The sequence below is a fragment of the Lissotriton vulgaris genome, chromosome 4_1, assembly GCF_964263255.1.
Source record: "Lissotriton vulgaris chromosome 4_1, aLisVul1.2, whole genome shotgun sequence".
Classification (NCBI taxonomy): Eukaryota; Metazoa; Chordata; class Amphibia; order Caudata; family Salamandridae; genus Lissotriton; species Lissotriton vulgaris.
Window position 1 is genome coordinate 182,530,536 of NC_141691.1, and position 19,294 is coordinate 182,549,829.

Here is a 19,294-nt window from a genome sequence, read left to right on the forward strand (position 1 = left end):
TAATATACAGTAAGCAATACACAAGACCACTGACCGGGTCACTGTGACTGCTCTCCCCCTCATGGCTTCACCACTAAATACTGGCCCCTGAGCTCTGTTGCAGGGTGTTCAAGGCCCTCCTCCACCCACAGGCTCTTGCCTGCACCTAACCTCTGGTGGTCCAGCGGGAGAGCACTCTCTGCTCTTCTGCTGCTCTGTCTCTGCCTCTCTGGCCTCTTTCCTTTTGTGCCACTTTCCCTCTTTCTTTTGCTCTGCCCTCCTGTTACTTTTCCCCTTTTCACTTCTCCCTCTTTCCTTCATTTTCCTTCAATTTACTTCATCTTCACTTTTTGCTTCTCACTCTTTCCTTTGTTTTCCCCACCACTGCTGTGACTGCGGCCCCTCCCCCCTCCAGTGTGTCCTTCCCGCTACTGCCTCCCAGCTGACCCACCCTCTCATGATCCCTACTTAATGGCAGCCACTTAGCGGCAAGAAGAGTAAAATCACTGACCTGGTCAGTGTGATTGCTCTCCCCCTGGCGTGGGACCACAGCTAAGTGCAGTCCACTGAGCCACCTGAGCTCGGTTGCATGGTGTTCGCGGCCCTCCTCCATCTTCAGGCTCCTGCCTGTGCCTCATCCCTGGTGGTCCAGTGGGAAAGCACTCAACTCTTCTGCTTTACCAACCCTGATTGATTGATTGATTAATTGATTGATTGGAGCACAATGTTGCATGATGTTTCCACATGCAACTTATAACTGTTATAGGCCTTGAGCCAACAATGTTATCGGAACGACTAAGGGGGAAGGGTTCTAATATGATTTATTGGCAAGGTATGGACATTTAGGGATGGGAAATATGTGATAGCAAGTCATAACTCCGAGCCTTTTTATGTGTTACCACTCCACTCCCAAGAAACCTTGATGTAAATAGAAATGTTTTCATAATTTTTTTGTTGTGAATTTTATTATTAAAAATTACAATTACAGTAAGTGATTATATAAATTGGTAATAATTATATTAGTAATTATGATTATATTAAGTAAATCAAGCAACATTTATACATTATTTAATGAATTTCTTTTTCCAGAGCTGTTGGTGAATGACAATGCAACATCATGAAAAAGACTGAAACAGGCACATCCTGTCCCTCTGATCCCCAGTGTATAATTCATTTATGGTCAAATGTCCAACATGGAGTTCCGCTGACAAGCCCTCTGGACGACTCATCATGGAAAATTCTGTTAAAGGCAGCTCAAGTAAGGAATCACATTCCAGTATTAGACATTACTGGAAATGCGGAAAGGAACAGGGTTCCCCAAGTATTTTGCCATAGGATATGCAGGAACCTGTTTGCCATAAAGACAGATTTACAGATTATTAACCCCTTGCATGCAACTCGAATTATCGCACTGTGCGGGCATTTCAATTAGAGAGCAAGATTTGGACGGCCAAGGGCCGTCCTCCACACACGCCCACCTTGACGCGTGACGGATCCCAGCCATCACGAGCATGCAAGGTGTTAAATGAAAAGCTGAAGCAAGTGCCAGTGATGATGATGGAATGAGTGAGGGCATGAGTAAACGCTTAAACAGGACGACATCCTTTAAGTCAAGCATTCATGTTGAAGAATGTATATTTCCTGGAAAGATAAAGTGCTCCAAGGGAACATCAACATGTGAGAAATTAATCAAGGCCACGGATCTTAGAGTTAACAAACAGCTTCGAGAATGTGCAACCATTAATTGTGATTCAAAGATCTGAGCAGTTTGTAGTAGGGACATAGTTGCTCCAGAGGCCAATTATCATGTATCTTGTTATAGGAACTAACCAAGGGTTAAAACAAAGGAGGAAGATAATGCATCTATTATTCAAACTGATGATCAGTACAAAAATATGAGGGATTAGGCATATGATGAACTATTTCAATACATTAGAACTGTGATTATTCCTAACAAATAGGTAATACGTGTGACGTCTGTCACCGAAAGGCTTGAAACCCTCATGACAAGGAAGTAAACAAGTCCCTAAACAAGTATGTGGATCATTTGTTGCTTTGTAGACATATATGCTTATAACGGACATGCAGCGGGCTCAGGTCTGGGTGCCAAAGGAATCAAGCGACTCTTTTTTTTGTTATTGATAGACTCGCTTTTAAATACTGTATTTTGTTTCTTGTTAACTGGCTTTTAATTATACTCTGCATGCACTGCCATCATTTTTAAAGTCATCTTGCGCATACAACTGCCAGCATTAGACTCCAGGTAATGACCGCTCCTTCGGGTACTTACCGTGGATAAATGCTCACCTTGCACAGCGTTAGTGCACAGAATAGCCAGTAGCTAGGGCTGCGTTTCTGGTCTGCCACGGCTTGTCAGTGCCAATTAAGCAGAGAAATGCAGCTCCGACCTCAGAGGCTACGCCCCTCCGGCAGCTCGCCGGCCCAGTTGTGGGAACCTCAAAGGAGATTTAAAGTGAATGCTGCACCGGTCGCGCAGCAGACTTAGGTCTGGGTGCGAAAGGAATCGAGAGACTCGTTTTTTGTTAATGAGAGACTCGCTTTTAAATACTGTATTTTGTTTCTTGTTAACTGGCTTTTAATCATACTCTGCATGCACTGTCATCATTTTTAAAGTCATCTTGCGCTTAAAATTGCTAGCATTAGACTCCAGGTAATGATCGCTCCTTCGGGTACTTACCGTGGATAAATGCTCACCTTGCACAGCGTTATTGCACAGAATAGCCAGTAGCTGGAGCTGCGTTTCCGGTCTGCCACGACTTGTCGATGCCGATTGAGCGGAGAAACGCAGCTCTGCCCTCAGAGGCCACGCCCCCCCCGGAAGCTCGCCAGCCCAGTGTCAGGAACCTCAAAGCGGACTCAGGTCTGGGTGCCAAAGGAATCGAGAGACTTTTTTTTGGTATTGAGAGACTCACTTTCAAATATTGTATTTTGTTTCTTGTTAAGTGGCTTTCAATCATACTATGCATGCACTGGCATCATTTTTAAAGTCATCTTGCACTTACAACTGCCATCATTAGACTCCAGGTAATGATCGCTCCTTCGGGTACTTACCGTGGATAAATGCTCACCTTGCACAGCGTTATTGCACAGAATAGCCAGTAGCTAGGGCTGCGTTTCGGGTCTGCCACGGCTTGTCAGTGACGATTGAGCAGAGAAACGTAGCTCCGCCCTCAGAAGCCATGCCCCCCCGGCAGCTCGCCAGCCCAGTGGCGGGAACCTCAAACGGGATTTAAAGTGAATGCTGCACCCGTCCGCGGCCAGAACGCGGCCAGGGCCAGAAATGCTGCCAGCATCAAACCAAATCCTGAGTATACCAGGGAAGAACTGCTCTCATTAAACATACAGGCCAGAAACTGTAAAACCCCACCACTTATGGAAACCATCAAAGGGCCCCTCACCTGCCTCACCGGCAAACCCACTATTAACCACGAGAGCGATACTAAAGCTAAACATGCCACCCCTCCCAATGACAAGACCTGCCTGAAACAGGTCCACTGTGGCCTGATTAAAGCAAGATCCCTAGCAAAAAACGCCCTATACGTCCAGGACTTGCTGACAGACCATAACTATGACTGCCTCTTTGTCACAGAAACTTGCCTGACAGAATGTTCCAACCCAGATGTGGTTCAAACCCTTCCCCACGGATATACCATATCCAAAGTGGATAGAAAGGGGAAAAAGGGAGGTGGAATAGCTTTAATCTATAAAGACAAGTGAAATGAATGAATGAAAAAGAATGAAAAAGTATTTCTGTAGCGCCTAGCTACCCGGAGGCCTCGTAGCGCTTAAGGAAGAGAAAGCAGGGCACAACAGATTTCACCACTTAAAAGGGCAGTCTAAACAGGTGTGTTTTTAGAAGCTTGCGAAAAGTCAACAGATTGCGGTTTTCTCGCAAGGCTTGATTCAGAGAGTTCCACAATTTGGCCACAGTGAATGAAAAGGAGCGCCCTCCCCATCTTGCCTTCCTCATTTTCTTGGGAGTGGCAAGATGTAGGGAGCTAGAGCGTCGAGCTCTCGGAGGTATATAGGGTGTTAATAATGGATGAAGGATTGCAGGGCCAGTTTTCCACATGGCTTTATGTGCAATGCACATGGCCTTAATTTGTATTCTGGCAGCCATGGGTAGCCAGTGAAGCTGTCAAAGGGCTGGCCTTGCAGATTGCCGCTGTGGGACCTGCAGAAGCATCCTTGCTGCACTATTCTGGACCACTTGCAGTTTCTTTACTGTGGCCTGCGGGGCTCCTAGATACAAAACATTTCCATAGTCCAGCCGGGACAGTATAAGGGCCTGGACCATTATTCTTCTCGCTTCTAAAGGAAGAAGGGGAATGATTTTGCGGAGCATTCTTAGCAGCCCATAGCAGGTTGATGAAAGCATAGTGGCCTAATGTCCGAAATTGAGTGAGTTGTCAAGCCAAACACCGAAATGCACTGTCACCATTATCACCGAACTTAAGGATGCAGAAAGTCTCTGTTTCAATCTTAAAATAGACAACTGCACAACGTTCACAGGAGCTCTTGTATACAGTCCCCCAGGAGATTAATGGGGAAGTTTTTAGATACCCTGGGAGAAAGTCTAAGCTCCCTTGTCGTACGATACCCCAATTTTACCATCCTAGGTGATTTTAATCTTCACCTGGAAGCCGTCGACAATCCCAATACAAAATATTTCGTAGACATTATAAACACACTAGGACTAACACAACAGATACATGGACCCAAACACCAGGTAGGACATACCCTAGACGGGATATGCACAAATGCCACTGATCTAATGGTTGGCATTCCGACTACATTAACCTGGTCAGACCATGAGTTAATCCCCTTCAAATTCGCCTACACCAATGTTCAAACAAAAACTATTCCAGCAAATCAGGCTCCACACGGAAATGGAATAGCATGCTATCTAACCCCAATGTACAGAGCACGGCAGAAACCACCAGACCTACCCTTACCGGAGATCCAGAGGCTGACAATAATCTATTCAATGAATGGATGCTGACATTAGTTAATACTTTAGCCCCGCTAAAGAAAACTGTCAGAAAAAAAAGAATCAGCACCCTGGTTCACCCCTCGTCTGAAAGCAGTGAAGGGACTTTGCCGGCAAACGGAAAAACAATGGAGAAAACAAAAAGAGGCAGAACACATGAAAGTCTATAAATCAGCACTCAGTGCATACAAACAACAATTAAAAATGGAGAAAAAAATGAACTAGGCTAATCTGATAAACAGGGCAGATGACAACCAAAAAACTATTTTCAATATTGTGAAATCTTTGACTAATCCCACAATCCTAGAACAGGAAATCCCTCCTTCACAAGACTTATGCAATGACATTTCTGAGTTTTTCGACAATAAAATCAACGTTCTAACAAGGATTTTACCAACATACCTCCCAAGCCAAATAGAGCTCAAGCAGTAAGAACAGAAAAGGGCATCACATGTTTTAAAGATATAAATCTAGAACAATCCAGGAAGGCTATCCTTTCCTGCAAGTCAAGCTCACCCTTTGATCCATGCCCACTGAAAATTCTACTCACATTGGTGGATACAGTAAATCCTGTCATCAACCAAATCATCAACGCCACCTTTAGGCTAGCAAAAATCCCTGACATCTGCAAAATTGCTGCAGTAAAACCGCTCCAAAAAAAGAAACTCATCAACCCTACTACTTTATCAAACCTCAGATCCATCTCACTTCTGCCATGCCTTAGTAAAATTGTGGAGAAACTAGTGAATACCCAACTTAATGACTTCCTGCAAAAAACGAATACTCTGCATCCGAGGCAATCAGGTTTCAGACCCGGTCACCCAACAGAATCAGTGCTGCTCCATACCACAGACACCTTAAAGTTTGCCCTTGATCAAGGCAAGGAGGCAGTACTGATTCTGTTGGACCTGTCGGCGGCGTTCGACACTGTATCACACAATATCCCGGGAGACAGATTAGAATGCAGAGGAATAAAAGACAAGGCTTTGGCCTGGATTACATCTTTCCTAGACAAAAGGCATCAGATCGTCACACTGGGCAGTTACAAATCAGGAGATAAATGGTTGTCATCAGGGGTCCCCCAGGGCTCCTCCCTGAGCCCCACCCTGTTTAACCTTTATATGACGCCACTTCTGTCTCTGGTAGCCACTTTTGACATTGAGTCAATTGCATACGCTGATGACACCCAACTGATCCTCACTCTGGACAAAAACTCTTCAGCGTCAGAGGAAAAGTTCCAATACTGCCTCACGGCAGTAATGAATTGGATGAAACAAAATCACCTAAAATGTAATAGCTCCAAAATCGAAATGATGCTGTTTGGAAAATCAAATGTTCTCAGACCCCATCAATGGTGGCCCTCGGACTCCGATGCCCTACCCCCAACGGCAGATACAGTAAAAAACCTAGGAATAAAATTCAACCCCACACTTTCCTTTCACAAGCATGCGCTCGCAACTGCAGGCATGTGTTTCCAAATCATCAAAACCCTCCAGAAATTCTTTGACCTACTTCCACTAGCTGCTAGGAAGACTGTTGCAATGGCCCTAATTCTATATCGCTTGGACTACTACAACAGTCTCTATACAGGAACAAGAAAGATAGTTGTGAAAAGGCTACAAGTGGTCCAAAATTCTGCGGCGAGACTGGTACTGAAGCTCCCCAGCAGGGACTCCTCCTCAGCTGCAGCACTCAAAAAGCTTCACTGGCTACCGGTTCATAAAAGGATTCTCTTTAAGATCCTAACCACCACATACAAAGCCATAAACGAAACTGGGACAGAATATCTAAGATCCAGCATTAAGCCTTATAGAACCAAACGCACTCTACGGTCAACATCAGAAAATCTGCTTACTGTCCCCAACTTCAAATTGACCACACGGGGGGGGAGACTATGACGGTACTGGGGACAAAAGCATGGAACGCCCTACCCTCACAGTTGAGGCATACACAAACTGAATTAACTTTTAGGAGCCTTCTCCAAACATGGATCTCTGCTTTCTCAGATCACTTAGCTCTATCTTTGATTTAAAGTGTTGTGTATGCTTCTGAATCACGCGCTCTATTTCTCGCGTGCTGTTTCTCTTGTGCGCTGTTCTCTCGCGAACTATGTTTCTTTAAATCACATGTTGTTGTTTAAATGTGTTGTATTGCTTCACGGCACAATCTGTTATCGGGCCGTTTCACAGTTAAGATATGTTTAGTCAGTTGCTGTATGCTGACCGATGTATAAGGATGTGTCACTAGGAGATGCTTCTTTTACCTACAAATAAACTACATCTCTACAACTATACTTTTGTGATCTTGACTTAACAATTTGGCGACGAGGAACGGAACACTTTTGAAGCATTTCCTGGTTTCATTTTTATTTAAAAAAAATTTTTTATAAAATTAACGAGCACCGAAGGATTAAAGGATCTACTAAGTTAATCTCTGGATCTTCAAACTTAATTTCAGAGTATTTACTTCGATCCATTAAGACTGTGGGAGTTTGGTTTATTTTACCTTGATCGTTTAAACACCTTTTCTTCAAATCGTTTGCTGCCCGCTAAGCGCGAAGATTGTCTTCATCTTCTTCCTTCCTACACGCTGCGCAACGTTTGCCTATGAGGAGCCTTGATTGGTTTTTCTCCAAGCAGAGAGGTGATTGGATCAACTTGTTTAAACGCCACTCCCCTTTACCGGTCTCGGAAAGAAAAGAGGTGACTTCTTCATTTTATCTCCTAATCGGATTTCACGAAGAGGAAGTTATTTCTGGTTTGAGTTTATTCATCGGCAGTTTGAAGCTTTAAGAAGAAAGGAGGTGACTTTATGTTTATTTTTCAATCGGATTTCACGAACAAGAAGTAATTCTTTGTTTATTGAATGAAGCATTTTTGAGGAAGACTCGGCAACCTCTCCTGTTTTTGTTAAAGTGAAGAATTCTTTCTTCAACAATTCACTTGAATTCGTGACTGTTTTTTTTAAATAACACATTATTCTACTTGTTAATTAATTATTTATATACAGTATAAGTATAAAGTGTTAATATGTGTGCACAGGGTTATACTCTTTCTCCACCCCAGAGTTATTGGGCAGCTGGAAGTTCTCCTTGCATGCCCTGGATTGAGTGGAAAGCTTATTTTCTAAATTATATTGAAACCTTAGATGCAAATGGTAAAATGAAACCCCCAGAAAAAAAAGGTATTTTTCTACATAGCTTGGGACCTGAAGGTTTAAAAGCCTTCAATCAATTACCTGCTTCACAAGCCAGTGGGGATGTGAATGTTTTTGAAAAAGCATTATATGATTTTGATGAATTTTGTTCTCCAAAGGTGTGCATAGGAATCTCTAGGTATAAATTCTTTCAAAGGAAACAGTTAAGTGAAGAATCTGTTGACAATTTTGTTTCCTCCCTTAAAACTCTAGCCTTAGACTGCAAGTTTGGAAATTTACAAGAAGATCTAATTAGAGATCAGGTTGTTATGCATTCATGTAATGAAACTATACAAGAAAGATTGTGGAATAATGGTGATGAAAATTTAGATTTTGTTGTTGCTATTGTAAGAAAAGCTGAACTTTCGTGTAGGAGTGCACAACAAGTTAAAGGGAAAAATGTCTCTATAAGTAAGGACATTGTCTCAAAAATGAATTCTAAACATGACGATAAGCGTAAGGATTCTTTTAAAAAGAAACCAAATTTCAGTTCAAAAAATAATTCGGAAGAGTTTAAGAGCAATTTAAAATGTTATAGGTGTAATAGCAAATCACATCTGGCTAATAGCAAAACATGCCCCGGGTTAAAACAAAAATGTTGGAATTGTGGACTATCTGGTCATTTTACCTCTGCTTGCAGAAAAAGTAAGTCCAACCAGAAAGTCAAGTGTATTGAACAGAGTGATAACAGTGAAGATGATACCTTCTCTAGTGATTCCAACAACTGTTCTTTTGTTCTAAATGTCAAAGAATCTGCAGTCTTAAATGTCAATGATGATGTAATTAAGAAAAAGCCATTGTGTGATATGGTTATTGGAGGGGTAAAAATCAACATGTATGCTGACTCTGGTTCACCATATTCTATTATATGTGAATCCGTGTGGAAGAAGTTGTTTGTAGATAGATTAAGAAGTTATTTAGAAAAGAGTGACATTAATCCTGAAGGATATTCAGGAGGAAGAATAGATATTTTAGGTTTTAGAAAATTAGTCTTCAGGTTCAAAAATAGAGAATGCATTGTCAAACTTTATATTTCTAAGAAATGTCCTTCAGATCTTAGCTGGTTCGATCTTGGCAAACTTGGTATTATTTTGAACCCAAATAGTCCAAATCCAATGATGTTAGTGGATGAGCATAATGGTATTTCAGCTTTGTTGTTAGAAAAATTTCCAAAGGTTTTTTCAAAAAATATTGGGAGGTTAACCAGTTTCAAACATGAAATTCGTTTGAAAGAAAATGCGTGTCCTAAAGTGCACACAGCTAGAAATATTCCTTTTGCAGTTCGAGAGGAAGTCCAAAAGGAATTGGATGCTTTAGTGAAAGAAGGCATAATAGAAAGGATTGAATCTTCTGAATGGGTTTCTCCCATAGTGGTTGCCAGACGGGCCAATGGCAAGGTCAGACTTTGCATTGACCTTCGCCATCTTAACAATAATATTGTAGTGGATCAGTTTCCTCTTCCTCGCATTGCTGAATTGTTATCTTCTGCTGGTGGTTCCAAATTTTTCTCTACCATAGACTTATCTGCTGCCTACCATCAGATAGAGCTTAGTGAAAAGAGCAAGGATTTAACAGCTTTCATCATCCCATTTGGGTGTTTTAGATTTAACAAGATGCCTTTTGGGTTGGCGTCGGCTGCTGCCATCTTTCAGAGGGTGATGCAAGCTATTTTAAAGAATTGCAAGAATGCTGTCTGTTTTCAGGATGACATCTTAGTTTTCAATGACAACAGAGAAAATCATATCTCTGCTTTGGAAGATGTCTTAGGTGCCTTGAATATACATGGTCTTACCATTAAGTATGAAAAATGTAAATTTGGTGTTCATTCTGTTAACTATTTGGGCCATGAACTGTGTGAGGAAGGAATTAATCCTAAGTCTGATTTATTAGAGGCTATCAAGTCTGCACCGCATCCTAAGTCCAAGGATGATGTAAGGTCATTTTTGGGGTTAGTTGAGTTCTATGCTAGATATGTACCTGATTTTTCTTGTAGGACATTCAATATAAGACAACTAATTGAGAACAGGGTTACCTTTGAGTGGACGGAGGAGTGTGAGAAAGAATTTTGTGATGTCAAAAATGCTATTTGCTCCGCCAATGCTCTTTCTTGTTTTGACCCTTCTCTACAAAATATTATCACCACGGATGCCAGTTCAAAAGGGCTTGGCGCAGTTTTTTCTCAAAAGAACAAAAATGGCAAAGAGGTTGTCATTGCACATGCGTCCAGAGCTCTTACACCTTCAGAGGAGAAGTATTCCACAATAGAGAGGGAGACGTTAGCGTGTATTTGGGCTTTGGAGCATTTCAGAGTATTTATTTGGGGAAAGGAGTGTACATTGAGGAGTGACCATAAACCTTTAGTGCGTTTACTCACTACTGAAGGAATGTTGAGAGCTTCAGCCCATATTGCACGTATGTCCATGCGGTTGCAGGATTTTATCTACGACATACAATATGTTCCAGGGAAGGAAAATGTTTCGGCTGATTTTTTGTCTAGAATGCCTTTACCCATTCAGGAAGATTTGTATAATGAATGGGATGATTTTCAAATTGTTATGATTCACGATGAAGGTCCTATCCCTATTGTTCAGACTTTGTGGTGTAGAAAATTTGAGGAGGATGACATTTTGAAAAGTGTTGCTGATTACATTAATACTGCTTGGCCAGATAAGAAATACATTAGTTCAGAGCTTAAAAGTTTCTGGGAAGTAAGATCTGAGCTTTCATATAATGAGTGTGTGGTTAAAAGAGGTGAACGTTTCATTCCACCGGTTGGTGTGAGGAAGATTAAAGTGTCACAAAGTCATGAGGGCCATAGTGGTATGGTCAGAACTAAACAGCAAGTTAAAAGTTTGTTCTGGTGGCCAGGTATGGATTTGTTTATTGAACGTTTTGTCAGGGATTGTGTTATTTGTGCAAATTCTGACAAGTCTTTGACTACTCTTAAACCCAATATGAGTGGGCAGGTTATTCCAGATAATCCTTGGGAAACCATTGCTATGGACATTATGGGTCCCATTGGTTTAGAATCTAAGTATGTCATTGCGGCTATTGATGTGTTTTCTAAATGGTCCATTATCAAGATTGTTGAAAGGATAGATACTGAGTCTGTTTTGTGTTTTTTAGATAAGGTCTTCACTGAAGAAGGTTTGCCTGTTAGACTTATTACGGACAATGGAGTTCAATTCAATTCAAATAAGGCTAAAGATTATTTTTCAAGGTTAGGCTTTGTGCATTCCACAACTTCTCTGTACAATCCTAGCGGGAATGGAGTAATAGAGAGGTTTAATAGAGTTTTGAAAAGCGCCATACAGTCAGTTGGAAATGAAGGCAAGAGATGGGAGGTGGAAGTCTTTAAAAAAGTGTGGGTGTACAGGAATACTGTAAATTCCATGACTGGATATTCTCCTTTTGAGATCATGAGGGGAAGACTCCCTAGGACTAAAGTGAATCCGTCATGGTTGATTAAATCAACCTTTTCAGGTGTAGATTTGGGCAAAGTTAAAGAAAATCTTGCTTGCACCCATTGTAATAACAAAAAATACTTTAATGAGAAATTTGGTTCTAAAGTTGACCCAATTGTGAAAGTTGGCATGATGGTAAAGGTTAAAAAACCTTGGAAGGTCAAAAAAGGAGAAAGTTCATTCATGGGTCCTTTTGAAGTTGTTGAGATTCTTAAAAATTCTGTGAGATTGTCAAATAATAAGGTATGGAATCTCAACAGGATTGCTGTTCTTAAATCAGATAAGACTATTTACAAGAAATTTTCCACCGTGGACCATACTGATTATTTGTTTTTGGATGAGAATTTGGATGGAGGTACAATTTGTAATAAGGATGGGGCAACATCTAGTTGTTCCGGTGTGGAAAACAATTCTAGTCAAAATGTGGATATTCAATCTACACCTGTCAATGGCAGTGATATGTCTTTACAAAAAAGATCTATGAGAAAGCCGAAATGGATGTCAGACTTTATTGTTTTTGTGAAGGGGAAATTAGAAAGTTAGTTTTTTTTTATTATTGTTGTTTTTTTTTGTCCTGTTTTATAAGGGGGGAAGGTGTGTTGTGTATGCTTCTGAGTCACGCGCGCTCTTTCTCGCGTGCTGTTTCTCTTGCGCGCTGTTCTCTCGCGCATTGTGTTTCTTTAAATCACATGTTGTTGTTTAAATGTGTTGTATTGCTTCACGGCACGATCTGTTATCGGGCCGTTTCACAGTTAAGATATGTTTAGTCAGTTGCTGTATGCTGACCGATGTATAAGGATGTGTCACTAGGAGATGCTTCTTTTACCTACGAATAAACTACATCTCTACAACTATACTTTTGTGATCTTGACTTAACATAAAGTCTCTCCTTCATCACCTGTCCTCTGCAATATACCACCAGTTGTCTCTTTTCTTTCCGCTAAGCGCCAAGAAGCTCCTTGGAGTGAACGTAGCGCTATATAAAAAACCCTTCATTCATTCATATAATGTCAGTGCGGTTTAACGCATACAATTGTTGAAAGAATCAGTAATTGCTAAATATCCCTGTGACATATATGATTCCAAAATATTACTGTGGCAAATAGATGTAAGAAAGAGAGTAATGCAAAAAACAACGTTTTAGAAATATGCAATTCCGTTTTAATTCATCATTATTATAAAAATAGACACACATTTAAAAACACATTAAGAAACAATGCAGTATTACAACACACTTGTGTTGATAATTAAAAACAAGAAAACTACACAAAAGTTGACGCGGCGTTTGGGTGAGATTAGAATCAACCACCTTCTTCAGGACAGAGTTTTCTAACAATGTAAAATTCAACAATACAACAATACGTTAGTTTATATATCAGAAATCAGTGTCAAATTGATATTACACAATATAAAAGCATTAGTGTCTATCTACAGCCAGACATGAGACAAAGTAGCACACACTGTACATTATTACATCACCCCAACAAACATGAATAAAAACAACAAAGATGAACAAAAACAAAAACAACCCATGATCCATCCTTAAAATGACCTACCTATTAAAATATATCAGAATAATTAATCCCCTGTATGATTCAGATGGGAAACAATCTTCCGGCTGATTTTATAAATAAAATAAGGAATGTCCTGAAATTAAATGAAGCATATTTAAATCAAGAATCATGGGATTTAAATAAAAAAATGTCAAAATAATATGGATAAGGGTTAATGAAAAAACACTAGCATTTGGCATATTATTGAACGTTCATTTGGCCGGGATGCCCGCCACCCCCTCCCAACACCAATTCCCAATTGGAGTAGACAGACACAGGTTTGAACTTTTGGAAGGCGGGGGGGAGTTACCCCCCGGCCGTATTTATTAAAATATGAAACAAAATTTAAAACATTAAATAAAAGTGTCATAAATTATGTACAATTTTACATTTATTACATTTCGATGAAGACATGTTCTTTGGCTAACCTTAACAGATCTCTAATACAAAGGTTTCCTAGCCGAGTCTAGCATCCTGAAAATGCATACATTCTAAATTAAAATTGTACATCCTAGCATTAAGGGCCAACGGCAAGGTCTTAACCGGTGTCAGATCCGTACGACCAAAATCCCGCCCTCACGGTGTGAGTGGCGCATGCGCAGAGGACTTTACCCTCATTGCCACCTGTAACTTCCCTTGTCGTGGGGGCCCCCTTTTCACTCAACGCCATCTTAAAGGTCGTCCGAGTTCCCGTGTGAGGTATCTGTAAGAAGGACAGCGTGGACTCCCCCCCATCCCACACTCTCTATCCGCCGTCGCGGATATCCGGCCTCCGGGAAATTCATCGGAGGGGCATCTAGCCGCCTCCCCCCTGGGAGGGGCCTGTGGCCGTCTCCCCCTAGGCGACCCATCCTTAGTGGGTGCCGCCTCCCCATGGAAGGGGCCAATGGCCGCCTCCCCCCGGGCGCTCCCATCCATTCTGGGTGGCGCCCCCCTCTAGGGACCTTGAAATTACTGCTCACCGATCATGACCTTACCGCCCGACCAAAAATAAATACGACAGTTGTTTTACCTACTAAGAGAAGAAAAATTCTAACATAGCCTTGATGAGTCATCAACTTCATTTTCCTGCAAAGGGAAACATTATCCTAAAACAGAAGCCACATCATTATATGACACATTTCCTTACTTTTCTACAAAGGAAAAAAGGCCTATACATTTCTATCTTAATCAAACTTTATTTAAACAAACATTGCCATAAGGGGCTGGTGGGTGGGTCAAAATTGCCGCTTGTTCCGTCGAGGGCTCACGAGCAACGAGTTGGTGCAGCCTTCAGAGCACAGGAACAAGAGGACGCTTCTTCGGATTCCCGCTCTATTTATCCATCTGCAGGAGGGCGTGGACCCTCCTCCGGTACGCCTACTGGGCGTGGTCTTCCGTGCGGATGTCTAGGACAACCCCTCCTGGGCGGGAACGGGCCAGCCCCGGCTACGCCACTTCGGGCATACCAGCCGAGCCACGCCTCCCGCCCAAAATGGTTTCCCGGGGGGATCGGGGCACCCAACCATACGTTCGGGGGGACCGAGTGGTCGCCCCTTTCCATATGGCCGGGATGCCCGCCACCCCCTCCCAACACCAATTCCCAATGGGAGTAGACAGACACAGGTTTGAACTTTTGGAAGGCGGGGGGGAGTTACCCCCCCAGACGTATTTATTAAAATATGAAACAAAATTTAAATCATTAAATAAAAGTTTCATAAATTATGTACAATTTTACATTTATTACATTTCGATGAAGACATGTTCTTTGGCTAACCTTAACAGATCTCTAATACAAAGGTTTCCTAGCCGAGTCTAGCATCCTGAAAATGCATACATTCTAAATTAAAATTGTACATCCTAGCATTAAGGGCCAACGGCAAGGTCTTAACCGGTGTCAGATCCCTACTACCAAAATCCCGCCCTCACCGTGTGAGTGGCGCATGCGCAGAGGACTTTACCCTCATTGTCACCTGTAACTTCCCTTGTCGTGGGGGCCCCCTTTTCACTCGACGCCATCTTAAAGGTCGTCCGAGTTCCCGTGTGAGGTATCTGTAGGAAGGACAGCGTGGACTCCCCTCCCATCCCACACTCTCTATCCGCCGTCGCGGATATCCGGCCCCCGGGAAATTCATCAGAGGGGCATCTAGCCGCCTCCCCCCCTGGGAGGGGCCTATGGCCGTCTCCCCCTAGGCGACCCATCCTTAGTGGGTGCCGCCTCCCCGTGGAAGGGGCCAATGGCCGCCTCCCCCCGGGCGCTCCCATCCATTCTGGGTGGCGCCACCCTCTAGGGACCTTGAAATTACTGCTCACCGATCATGACCTTACCGCCACAGGCCGGATAGTTGACCGACTATCCGGCCCCCCCAATCCTCCTAAAGGTCATGCTTCCTCAAACCCCTTAGCCATGCTATGAAGTCACCTATGAGTAAATCATTTCCCTACCTGGACAGGTGAACCCCATCATTCAGATACATGTGATCACCCCGAATACACCCGTGAGGAATGCTATGCAACTGAGCTGAGCGAAACAATTTCCCTATTTTGTTGTTAACCCTTTTCACTGAGTGGTTCAACGCTGACACTGAAATGCCCCCCCGCCAACTCTTCCTGGGGATCATGTTGGACCAGGCAATCGCGCACCCCGGGAGTTTCTTAGCCAACCAGCTAACTGCCGACAGGATGTGTTCCAATAACACTCGTCTTCCCAGCTTCACTAAGTCGTTGCCACCCAGGTGTACTATGACTACAGATGGCGGTGACCTTTGCCGCCCTAAAAGACCCTCAAAGAACAATTGAAATTGGTCAAAACAGAGTCCGCCCTTCCCATGGAAGGTCACTCTGTACCCGTATTCCCCAGATGCGTGAGTCGCGTCGCCTGCTTTGAATACATCCCCGGCGCGCCTCACATATGAGTGGCCCACGACCCATACCACTCTTTCTCCAGTCGGTGATCCTCGACCGCTGGTCTCCTGGTGCTGGGTCGACTTCCAATTCCGCCCCGCGTGACAGGCTCGCGAAACTGTAATGCAAACAAAAGACAAGAAGCGTGAGTGCAAGTCAATTGATCTTTACAACATGTGCAATCGCACATACCTTTTGAAGCACGGCCAGACACCCCAGCTGTTGCTATTATTGGATTGAGGGTTCCGCATTTAAACATTGTCTTGCCTGTCACCCGCATAACACTTGCAAGGACCTTGACTCACTGACTATGGCTCTGCTTAATTGCAGATCACTGCCTTGTCATGCCACGGAGGTTCACTCCCTCCTTTTGGACCATAGTCTGGATGTCTTATTCCTGACAGAAACGTGGCTGACCACAGGTTCCGACCCCGACATTGTCAACGCTCTCCCCCCGGGATACCTCATGTTCCATCTTGATAGGCCGGATGGGAGAGGGGGTGGAGTGGCCATTGTCTACAGAGACACATTCTTATGCAAAGCAGTAGACTGCGGCATCAACAACGCTGAAAGTTGTCAGTTTACCCTTCGCGTCTCCTCTACTGTCTCTATCTCTGGCCTCCTTGTGTATCGGCCTCCCGCTACGCTAGGGAACTTTGTGGATTCTTTCATGGAGGCTGTTATCCCACTGGCTGCTGCCTCGTCCAACTTTGTCATTCTTGGGGACTTCAACTTTCATTTTGACGACCCCAATGACGTAGTAGCAAGGGATTTTTTAAGTTCGCTCGGGGCACTGGACCTACATCTCGTTAACATGGGAGCTACTCATATTAGAGGCCATCAGCTTGATGCGGTTTTTGCTAATTCTGCGAACCTACAGGCTCTCCAGATGTTGGCTCTCCCCTGGACCGATCACCATCTCATTCCGTTTAGCTGGTTGCTGGGGAACCGGAGAGACCCCGCACCAAGACAACATATTGTGGAACGACTCTGGTCGAAGCTCCCGGTGGACAGTTGGGCGGAAGAACTAGCTAGAACCTGTCCTCACCCCGTAGATGACCCCAACATCTCTGATCAGCTCTTGGGCGAATGGCTGACTAACTCTCTGGACTTACTGATCCCGAATAAAAGGAGGCTTGTCAGGGAGAGAAGAATTGGCTCTGCCCCCTGGTATACCCCCGAACTTAGGTGCATCAGAACCTCTTGTAAAAGGCTTGAACGTGCTTGGAGGAGAGAGCAGACGGAAGAAAGCCGGGCCAATTACAAAAGGGAGTTGAGGAAATATAAAAGCGCATTGAAGGACGCTAAAAACATTTTCTTTAGCGACAGGATTGAGAGAGCAAGCAATTCTTCGGGAGAATCGTTTAAAATCTTCAAGGAACTTCTGAAAGCCCCGGTCCCTCCAGTGTTGCATGATAATCCCAAAGAAAAATGTGAGGAACTGGCCAGCTTCTTCCATTCAAAAATAGAGAAAATCTTATCCTCCTTACCCACTATTCCTCAAAGCCATGAACCGGTCACTAGCCTCACAAGTCGCTCGATTGAGCTAGCATCTTTGGGCCCCTTCTCGGAGGAGGAGGTGATAAAAGTCCTGTTGGAGATGAAGAGTGGCTCCCCGAGTGACCCAGTTCCCATAAAACATCTTAAGCTCGTGGCTAACACCTTGTCAACTCCTCTGACTGATCTCTTGAATCTTTCACTCGCTCAGGGCACAGTGCCCCAGAGATGGAAAAAGGCTGTGGTGAAAGCCCTATTGAAAAAGCCAGGACTGGATTCATCCAATTTGACCAACTTCAGGCCAATTTCACTTCTGCCTGGATTTTCTAAAATTGCAGAGAAGTTGGTCAACCGTCAGCTCTCTCACCATCTTGAGTCTAACCACCTGCTAGGAGATTCCCAGACTGGTTTCCGCCCCGGCCATGGAACAGACACTGCCTTGCTGGCAGTAGTGGAGGAGGCAAGGAGCACTCTAGATACAGGAGGGTCAGTGGCAGTGATCCTCCTGGACTTGAGTGCTGCCTTTGACACCGTGAGTCATCAGGTGCTCCTCCAACGTCTGTCAGAGGTAGGTGTCTCAGGGACGGCCCTGAAATGGTTGGGATCTTTTCTCTCTGACCGTTTCTACCAAGTCTGGGAAGGGTCAGAGCAATCTGCCCTAATCCCTCTTCAATGTGGAGTCCCGCAGGGCTCATCGCTGAGCCCTACCCTATTTAATATATATATGACTCCACTTGAAAGAGTGGTCGCCCCTTCAGGGGTGAAGATCATCAGTTACGCTGATGATACTCAGCTGGTGGTGGGCCTCACTCAGCTGGCGGAACAACCTGAGGTGTTACACGACTGCCTTGCCAATGTTTATCGTTGGATGTCTATCTCCGCCCTAAAGCTTAATGGAGGTAAAACCGAGCTGATGCTCCTGGGCAATTCCAGCCCCTCCATTATTGCGAGCTGCTGGCCCCGGTCTCTTGGTGACCCACCATCCCCCAAGAAGGAGATCAAGTCCTTGGGAGTATGGTTGGAAGAAGACCTGTCCTTCAGGACTCATGCCAGGAAGACCGCAGGGATTTGCTTTGGTTCACTGAGATCAGCCCGAAAGGTGCTACCTCTGCTTCCTGATCCAGCAAGGAAGCTGTTGATACGTGGCCTGATTCTATCGAGGCACGATTATGGGAATGAGCTGTTTCTCGGTGCTCCCGAAGCGACCTTCAAAACCCTCCAACAGGTGCAAAACGCAGCTGCGAGAGTCCTTATGGGCGTTCCCAGAAGGCAGTCTGCTGCTCCGGCCCTCAAAGCGCTTCACTGGCTCCCCGTGAAGGAGCGGATGAAATTTAAAGCGCTATGTACAGCCCACAAAATTTTACATGGCAAAGGCCTCCCCATCCTTGCTAACATGGCCCGTCCTTACAAACCCCCACGTCTGCTGCGCTCGGACCAAAAACACCTTTTGCAGTTAGCGAGAGTAAGAAGAGCTCGTTCTGGGGGCAGGCGTTTCTCTGTGCAAGTGGCCTCTCTTTGGAACTCTCTGCCCCTCAAGATTCGCTCAGAGCCCAAGATCCTACCATTCAGGAAACTTCTTAAGACCCACTTGTTTCCATAGTAGTGATTAGCTGAGTCTCTCCTTCTGGTCTGTTGCTCCGGGATGCCCCCGGGTAAGCCGAGCGCATTATAAATTTCATATTATTATTATTATTATTATTATTATTCGAGCA